This window comes from Oncorhynchus nerka, unplaced genomic scaffold (genome assembly GCF_034236695.1).
Source record: "Oncorhynchus nerka isolate Pitt River unplaced genomic scaffold, Oner_Uvic_2.0 unplaced_scaffold_771, whole genome shotgun sequence".
Lineage (NCBI taxonomy): Eukaryota > Metazoa > Chordata > Actinopteri > Salmoniformes > Salmonidae > Oncorhynchus > Oncorhynchus nerka.
This window is the reverse complement of record NW_027040451.1, coordinates 1-10,000: the sequence shown is the minus strand read 5'-3', so window position 1 is coordinate 10,000 and position 10,000 is coordinate 1. Positions and strand designations below refer to the sequence as shown.

The 10,000-nt window shown below is 45.4% G+C and overlaps 1 pseudogene; it reads right to left on the bottom strand.

Moving 5' to 3' along the window:
* LOC135571100 (methionine--tRNA ligase, cytoplasmic-like) overlaps positions 1–387 on the bottom strand; it is a 28,589-nt pseudogene extending 28,202 nt beyond the window's left edge.
* Between the last annotated feature and the right edge of the window lie 9,613 nt (positions 388–10,000).

Sequence of the window (10,000 nt, the reverse complement as noted above, 5' to 3'; positions counted from 1 at the left end):
AACGTAGACGTGCTGACTCCCTGACAGATCTTACAACGCCTGGATAGGTATTTTAAGTATCAGATAACCAAATCATATGTTAAAGCAATTTGTCAGTCGATGAAGAGGCACGTAACCATTGGCTGTTGCGTGGTCTAGCCTTCGCTGTGGAACGTGCCCCCTATAAAAGGTCTCCAGCCCCTCACCCGTAGCTCTACAGCGTTGATAAGCTTGCCACACTTGTCACACTGGTCCCTCGGGCCTCTGGGTAAGAGCAGAAGGGACATGTTCCTCGACGAAGCGGTCGGCCAGTGAAAACGCTGGCACGCCCCGCAGCGTAGCTGCTCCACAATGTCTTCAAGTAGGAAGCCTCGTCATGGAGACGCCCAGAAGATGTTCTGGGCTATCCTGAGAGAGAGAGAGAGAGAGAGAGAGAGAGAGAGAGAGAGAGAGAGAGAGAGAGAGAGAGAGAGAGAGAGAGAGAGATGGAGAGAGAGAGAGATGGAGAGAGAGAGGGAGAGAGACGGAGAGAGAGAGAGAGAGAGAGAGAGAGATGGAGAGAGAGAGAGAGAGGATACTTATTCACAAATACAATTCAAAACACTTTCAAAGTTTTCAATCATCTGTACAAACCCCCTGAAGAAAATGAATCCACACTAATTCTCCACACAATAGTTTTGATGTGATCAATCCCTGTTTGAACAGCGGAAGAGGAAGCCGTGTTGCAGAACTTTAAATGTCTAGCTACCACACTCCCAGTGTGTTGCTAATGTACAGTACCAGTCAAAAGGTTTGGCTACCACACCCCAGTGTTGCTAAACATACCCAGTCTAGGTTTGGCTACCACACTCCCAGTGTGTTGCTAATGTACAGTACCAGTCAAAAGGTTTGGCTACCACACTCCCAGTGTGTTGCTAATGTACAGTACCAGTCAAAAGGTTTGGCTACCACACTCCCAGTGTGTTGCTAATGTACAGTACCAGTCAAAAGGTTTGGCTACCACACTCCCAGTGTGTTGCTAATGTACAGTACCAGTCAAAAGGTTTGGCTACCACACTCCCAGTGTGTTGCTAATGTACAGTACCAGTCAAACTGTGTGTTTAATGTACAGTACCAGTCAAAAGGTTTGGCTACCACACTCCCAGTGTTGCTAATGTACAGTACCAGTCAAAAGGTTTGGCTACCACACTCCAGCAGTGTGTTACAATGTAACAGTACCAGTCAGTTTGGCTACCACACTCCCAGTTGTTGCTAATGTGCCAGTACCAGTCAAAGGTTTGGCTACCACATCTCAGTGTGTTGCTAATGTACAGTACCAGTCAAAAGGTTTGGCTACCACACTCCCAGTGTGTTGCTAATGTACAGTACCAGTCAAAAGGTTTGGCTACCACACTCCCAGTGTTGCTAATGTACAGTACCAGTCAAATGTTTGGCTACTACACTCCCAGTGTGTTGCTAATGTACAGTACCAGTCAAAAGGTTTGCCACTACACCCCAGTGTGTTTGTACCAGCTACCACACTCCCAGTGTGTTGCTAATGTACAGTACCAGTCAAAGGTTTGGCTACCACACCCCAGTGTGTTGCTAATGTACAGTACCAGTCAAAAGGTTTGGCTACCACACCCAGTGTGTTGCAATGTACAGTACCAGTCAAAAGGTTTGGCTACCACACTCCCAGTGTGTTGCTAATGTACAGTACCAGTCAAAAGGTTTGGCTACCACACTCCCAGTGTGTTGCTAATGTACAGTACCAGTCAAAAGGTTTGGCTACCACACTCCCAGTGTGTTGCTAATGCACAGTACCAGTCAAAATGTTTGGCTACCACACCTCAGTGTGTTGCTAATGTACAGTACCAGTCAAAAGGTTTGCCACTACACACTCCCAGTGTGTTGCTAATGTACAGTACCAGTCAAAAGGGTTTGGCTACCACACTCCCAGTGTGTTGCTAATGTACAGTACCAGTCAAAAGGTTTGGCTACCACACTCCCAGTGTGTTGCTAATGTACAGTACCAGTCAAAAGGTTTGGCTACCACACTCCCAGTGTGTTGCTAATGTACAGTACCAGTCAAAAGGTTTGCTACCACACTCCCTGTGTGCTGCTAATGTACAGTACCAGTCAAAAGGTTTGGCTACCACACTCCCAGTGTGTTGCTAATGTACAGTACCAGTCAAAAGGTTTGGCTACCACACTCCCAGTGTGTTGCTAATGTACAGTACCAGTCAAAAGGTTTGGTTACCACACTCCCAGTGTGTTGCTAATGTACAGTACCAGTCAAAAGGTTTGGTTACCACACTCCCAGTGTGTTGCTAATGTACAGTACCAGTCAAAAGGTTTGGCTACCACACTCCCAGTGTGTTGCTAATGTACAGTACCAGTCAAAAGGTTTGGCTACCACACTCCCAGTGTGTTGCTAATGTACAGTACCAGTCAAAGGTTTAGCTACCACACTCCCAGTGTGTTGCTAATGTACAGTACCAGTCAAAAGGTTTAGTTACCACACTCCCAGTGTGTTGCTAATGTACAGTACCAGTCAAAAGGTTTGGTTACCACACTCCCAGTGTGTTGCTAATGTACAGCACCAGTCAAAAGGTTTGGCTACCACACTCCCAGTGTGTTGCTAATGTACAGTACCAGTCAAAAGGTTTGGCTACCACACTCCCAGTGTGTTGCTAATGTACAGTACCAGTCAAAGGTTTGGCTACCACACTCCCAGTGTGTTGCTAATGTACAGTACCAGTCAAAAGGTTTGGCTACCACACTCCCAGTGTGTTGCTAATGTACAGTACCAGTCAAAAGGTTTGGCTACCACACTCCCAGTGTGTTGCTAATGTACAGTACCAGTCAAAAGGTTTGGCTACCACACTCCCAGTGTGTTGCTAATGTACAGTACCAGTCAAAGGTTTGGCTACCACACTCCCAGTGTGTTGCTAATGTACAGTACCAGTCAAATGTTTGGTTACCACACTCCCAGTGTGTTGCTAATGTACAGTACCAGTCAAAAGGTTTGGTTACCACACTCCCAGTGTGTTGCTAATGTACAGTACCAGTCAAAAGGTTTGGCTACCACACTCCCAGTGTGTTGCTAATGTACAGTACCAGTCAAAAGGTTTGGCTACCACACTCCCAGTGTGTTGCTAATGTACAGTACCAGTCAAAAGGTTTAGCTACCACACTCTCCAGTGTGTTGCTAATGTACAGTACCAGTCAAAGGTTTTTACCACACTCCCAGTGTGTTGCTAATGTACAGTACCAGTCAGGTTTGGCTACCACACTCCCAGTGTGTTGCTAATGTACAGTACCAGTCAAAGGTTTGGCTACCACACTCCCAGTGTGTTGCTAATGTACAGTACCAGTCAAAATGTTTGGCTACCACACTCTCAGTGTGTTGCTAATGTACAGTACCAGTCAAATGTTTGGTTACCACACCTCAGTGTGTTGCTAATGTACAGTACCAGTCAAAAGGTTTGGCTACCACACTCCCAGTGTGTTGCTAATGTACAGTACCAGTCAAAAGTGTTTCCTACCACACTCCCAGTGTGTTGCTAATGTACAGTACCAGTCAAAAGGTTTGGCTACCACACTCCCAGTGTGTTGCTAATGTACAGTACCAGTCAAAAGGTTTGGCTACCACACTCCCAGTGTGTTGCTAATGTACAGTACCAGTCAAAGGTTTGGCTACCACACTCCCAGTGTGTTGCTAATGTACTGTACCAGTCAAAAGGTTTGGCTACCACACTCCCAGTGTGTTGCTAATGTACAGTGCACTGGTCAAATGTTTGGCTACCACACTCTCAGTGTGTTGCTAATGTACAGTACCAGTCAAATGTTTGTTACCACACTCCTCAGTGTGTTGCTAATGTACAGTACCAGCTGTAAGTGTTTTACACACACTCCCCAGTGTGTTGCTAATGTACAGTACCGTCAAAAGGTTTGGCTACCACACTCCCAGTGTGTTGCTAATGTACAGTACCAGTCAAAAGGTTTGGCTACCACACTCCCAGTGTGTTGCTAATGTACAGTACCAGTCAAAGGTTTAGCTACCACACTCCCAGTGTGTTGCTAATGTACAGTACCAGTCAAAAGGTTTGGCTACCACACTCCCAGTGTGTTGCTAATGTACAGTACCAGTCAAAAGGTTTGGCTACCACACTCCCAGTGTGTTGCTAATGTACAGTACCAGTCAAAGGTTTGGCTACCACACTCCCAGTGTGTTGCTAATGTACAGTACCAGTCAAAAGGTTTGGCTACCACACTCCCAGTGTGTTGCTAATGTACAGTACCAGTCAAAAGGTTTGGTTACCACACTCTGTGTGTTGCTAATGTACAGTACCAGTCAAAAGGTTTGGCTACCACACTCTCAGTGTGTTGCTAATGTACAGTACCAGTCAAAAGGTTTGGTTACCACACTCTGTGTGTTGCTAATGTACAGTACCAGTCAAAAGGTTTGGCTACCACACTCCCAGTGTGTTGCTAATGTACAGTACCAGTTAAAAGGTTTGGCTACCACACTCCCAGTGTGTTGCTAATGTACAGTACCAGTCAAAAGGTTTGGCTACCACACTCCCAGTGTGTTGCTAATGTACAGTACCAGTCAAAAGGTTTGGCTACCACACTCCCAGTGTGTTGCTAATGTACAGTACCAGTCAAAAGGTTTGGTTACCACACTCTGTGTGTTGCTAATGTACAGTACCAGTCAAAAGGTTTGGCTACCACACTCCCAGTGTGTTGCTAATGTACAGTACCAGTCAAAAGGTTTGGCTACCACACTCCCAGTGTGTTGCTAATGTACAGTACCAGTCAAAAGGTTTGGCTACCACACTCCCAGTGTGTTGCTAATGTACAGTACCAGTCAAAAGGTTTGGTTACCACACTCTGTGTGTTGCTAATGTACAGTACCAGTCAAAAGGTTTGGCTACCACACTCCCAGTGTGTTGCTAATGTACAGTACCAGTCAAAAAGTTTGGTTACCACACTCTGTGTGTTGCTAATGTACAGTACCAGTCAAAGGTTTGGCTACCACACTCTCAGTGTGTTGCTAATGTACAGTACCAGTCAAAGGTTTGGCTACCACACTCCCAGTGTGTTGCTAATGTACAGTACCAGTCAAAAGGTTTGGTTACCACACTCCCAGTGTGTTGCTAATGTACAGTACCAGTCAAAAGGTTTGGCTACCACACTCCCAGTGTGTTGCTAATGTACAGTACCAGTCAAAAGGTTTGGCTACCACACTCCCAGTGTGTTGCTAATGTACAGTACCAGTCAAAAGGTTTGGCTACCACACTCCCAGTGTGTTGCTAATGTACAGTACCAGTCAAAAGGTTTGGCTACCACACTCCCAGTGTGTTGCTAATGTACAGTACCAGTCAAAAGGTTTGGCTACCACACTCCCAGTGTGTTGCTAATGTACAGTACCAGTCAAAAGGTTTGGCTACCACACTCCCAGTGTGTTGCTAATGTACAGTACCAGTCAAAATGTTTGGCTACCACACTCTCAGTGTGTTGCTAATGTACAGTACCAGTCAAAATGTTTGGTTACCACACTCTCAGTGTGTTGCTAATGTACAGTACCAGTCAAAAGGTTTGGTTACCACACTCCCAGTGTGTTGCTAATGTACAGTACCAGTCAAAAGGTTTGGCTACCACACTCCCAGTGTGTTGCTAATGTACAGTACCAGTCAAAAGGTTTGGCTACCACACTCCCAGTGTGTTGCTAATGTACAGTACCAGTCAAAGGTTTGGCTACCACACTCCCAGTGTGTTGCTAATGTACAGTACCAGTCAAAAGGTTTGGCTACCACACTCCCAGTGTGTTGCTAATGTACAGTACCAGTCAAAGGTTTGGCTACCACACTCCCAGTGTGTTGCTAATGTACAGTACCAGTCAAAATGTTTGGCTACCACACTCTCAGTGTGTTGCTAATGTACAGTACCAGTCAAAATGTTTGGTTACCACACTCTCAGTGTGTTGCTAATGTACAGTACCAGTCAAAGGTTTGGTTACCACACTCCCAGTGTGTTGCTAATGTACAGTACCAGTCAAAGGTTTGGCTACCACACTCCCAGTGTGTTGCTAATGTACAGTACCAGTCAAAAGGTTTGGCTACCACACTCCCAGTGTGTTGCTAATGTACAGTACCAGTCAAAAGGTTTGGCTACCACACTCCCAGTGTGTTGCTAATGTACAGTACCAGTCAAAAGGTTTGGCTACCACACTCCCAGTGTGTTGCTAATGTACAGTACCAGTCAAAAGGTTTGGCTACCACACTCCCAGTGTGTTGCTAATGTACAGTACCAGTCAAAAGGTTTGGTTACCACACTCTGTGTGTTGCTAATGTACAGTACCAGTCAAAAGGTTTGGCTACCACACTCCCAGTGTGTTGCTAATGTACAGTACCAGTCAAAAGGTTTGGCTACCACACTCCCAGTGTGTTGCTAATGTACAGTACCAGTCAAAAGGTTTGGTTACCACACTCTGTGTGTTGCTAATGTACAGTACCAGTCAAAAGGTTTGGCTACCACACTCCCAGTGTGTTGCTAATGTACAGTACCAGTCAAAAGGTTTGGTTACCACACTCTGTGTGTTGCTAATGTACAGTACCAGTCAAAAGGTTTGGCTACCACACTCTCAGTGTGTTGCTAATGTACAGTACCAGTCAAAAGGTTTGGCTACCACACTCCCAGTGTGTTGCTAATGTACAGTACCAGTCAAAAGGTTTGGTTACCACACTCCCAGTGTGTTGCTAATGTACAGTACCAGTCAAAAGGTTTGGCTACCACACTCCCAGTGTGTTGCTAATGTACAGTACCAGTCAAAAGGTTTGGCTACCACACTCCCAGTGTGTTGCTAATGTACAGTACCAGTCAAAAGGTTTAGCTACCACACTCCCAGTGTGTTGCTAATGTACAGTACCAGTCAAAAGGTTTGGCTACCACACTCCCAGTGTGTTGCTAATGTACAGTACCAGTCAAAAGGTTTGGCTACCACACTCCCAGTGTGTTGCTAATGTACAGTACCAGTCAAAAGGTTTGGCTACCACACTCCCAGTGTGTTGCTAATGTACAGTACCAGTCAAAAGGTTTGGCTACCACACTCTCAGTGTGTTGCTAATGTACAGTACCAGTCAAAATGTTTGGTTACCACACTCTCAGTGTGTTGCTAATGTACAGTACCAGTCAAAAGGTTTGGTTACCACACTCCCAGTGTGTTGCTAATGTACAGTACCAGTCAAAAGGTTTGGCTACCACACTCCCAGTGTGTTGCTAATGTACAGTACCAGTCAAAATGTTTGGTTACCACACTCTCAGTGTGTTGCTAATGTACAGTACCAGTCAAAAGGTTTGGTTACCACACTCCCAGTGTGTTGCTAATGTACAGTACCAGTCAAAAGGTTTGGCTACCACACTCCCAGTGTGTTGCTAATGTACAGTACCAGTCAAAAGGTTTGGCTACCACACTCCCAGTGTGTTGCTAATGTACAGTACCAGTCAAAAGGTTTGGCTACCACACTCCCAGTGTGTTGCTAATGTACAGTACCAGTCAAAAGGTTTGGCTACCACACTCCCAGTGTGTTGCTAATGTACAGTACCAGTCAAAAGGTTTGGCTACCACACTCCCAGTGTGTTGCTAATGTACAGTACCAGTCAAAAGGTTTGGCTACCACACTCCCAGTGTGTTGCTAATGTACAGTACCAGTCAAAATGTTTGGCTACCACACTCTCAGTGTGTTGCTAATGTACAGTACCAGTCAAAATGTTTGGTTACCACACTCTCAGTGTGTTGCTAATGTACAGTACCAGTCAAAAGGTTTGGCTACCACACTCCCAGTGTGTTGCTAATGTACAGTACCAGTCAAAAGGTTTGGCTACCACACTCCCAGTGTGTTGCTAATGTACAGTACCAGTCAAAAGGTTTGGCTACCACACTCCCAGTGTGTTGCTAATGTACAGTACCAGTCAAAAGGTTTGGCTACCACACTCCCAGTGTGTTGCTAATGTACAGTACCAGTCAAAATGTTTGGCTACCACACTCTCAGTGTGTTGCTAATGTACAGTACCAGTCAAAATGTTTGGTTACCACACTCTCAGTGTGTTGCTAATGTACAGTACCAGTCAAAAGGTTTGGTTACCACACTCCCAGTGTGTTGCTAATGTACAGTACCAGTCAAAAGGTTTGGCTACCACACTCCCAGTGTGTTGCTAATGTACAGTACCAGTCAAAAGGTTTGGCTACCACACTCCCAGTGTGTTGCTAATGTACAGTACCAGTCAAAAGGTTTAGCTACCACACTCCCAGTGTGTTGCTAATGTACAGTACCAGTCAAAAGGTTTGGCTACCACACTCCCAGTGTGTTGCTAATGTACAGTACCAGTCAAAAGGTTTGGCTACCACACTCCCAGTGTGTTGCTAATGTACAGTACCAGTCAAAAGGTTTGGCTACCACACTCCCAGTGTGTTGCTAATGTACAGTACCAGTCAAAAGGTTTGGCTACCACACTCCCAGTGTGTTGCTAATGTACAGTACCAGTCAAAAGGTTTGGTTACCACACTCTGTGTGTTGCTAATGTACAGTACCAGTCAAAAGGTTTGGCTACCACACTCCCAGTGTGTTGCTAATGTACAGTACCAGTCAAAGGTTTGGTTACCACACTCTGTGTGTTGCTAATGTACAGTACCAGTCAAAGGTTTGGCTACCACACTCCCAGTGTGTTGCTAATGTACAGTACCAGTCAAAGGTTTGGCTACCACACTCCCAGTGTGTTGCTAATGTACAGTACCAGTCAAAAGGTTTGGCTACCACACTCCCAGTGTGTTGCTAATGTACAGTACCAGTCAAAGGTTTGGCTACCACACTCCCAGTGTGTTGCTAATGTACAGTACCAGTCAAAAGGTTTGGTTACCACACTCTGTGTGTTGCTAATGTACAGTACCAGTCAAAGGTTTGGCTACCACACTCCCAGTGTGTTGCTAATGTACAGTACCAGTCAAAAGGTTTGGCTACCACACTCCCAGTGTGTTGCTAATGTACAGTACCAGTCAAAGGTTTGGCTACCACACTCCCAGTGTGTTGCTAATGTACAGTACCAGTCAAAAGGTTTGGTTACCACACTCTGTGTGTTGCTAATGTACAGTACCAGTCAAAAGGTTTGGCTACCACACTCCCAGTGTGTTGCTAATGTACAGTACCAGTCAAAAAGTTTGGTTACCACACTCTGTGTGTTGCTAATGTACAGTACCAGTCAAAAGGTTTGGCTACCACACTCTCAGTGTGTTGCTAATGTACAGTACCAGTCAAAAGGTTTGGCTACCACACTCCCAGTGTGTTGCTAATGTACAGTACCAGTCAAAAGGTTTGGTTACCACACTCTGTGTGTTGCTAATGTACAGTACCAGTCAAAAGGTTTGGCTACCACACTCTCAGTGTGTTGCTAATGTACAGTACCAGTCAAAAGGTTTGGCTACCACACTCCCAGTGTGTTGCTAATGTACAGTACCAGTCAAAAGGTTTGGCTACCACACTCCCAGTGTGTTGCTAATGTACAGTACCAGTCAAAAGGTTTGGCTACCACACTCCCAGTGTGTTGCTAATGTACAGTACCAGTCAAAAGGTTTGGTTACCACACTCTGTGTGTTGCTAATGTACAGTACCAGTCAAAAGGTTTGGCTACCACACTCCCAGTGTGTTGCTAATGTACAGTACCAGTCAAAAAGTTTGGTTACCACACTCTGTGTGTTGCTAATGTACAGTACCAGTCAAAAGGTTTGGCTACCACACTCTCAGTGTGTTGCTAATGTACAGTACCAGTCAAAAGGTTTGGCTACCACACTCCCAGTGTGTTGCTAATGTACAGTACCAGTCAAAAGGTTTGGTTACCACACTCTGTGTGTTGCTAATGTACAGTACCAGTCAAAAGGTTTGGCTACCACACTCTCAGTGTGTTGCTAATGTACAGTACCAGTCAAAGGTTTGGCTACCACACTCCCAGTGTGTTGCTAATGTACAGTACCAGTCAAAAGGTT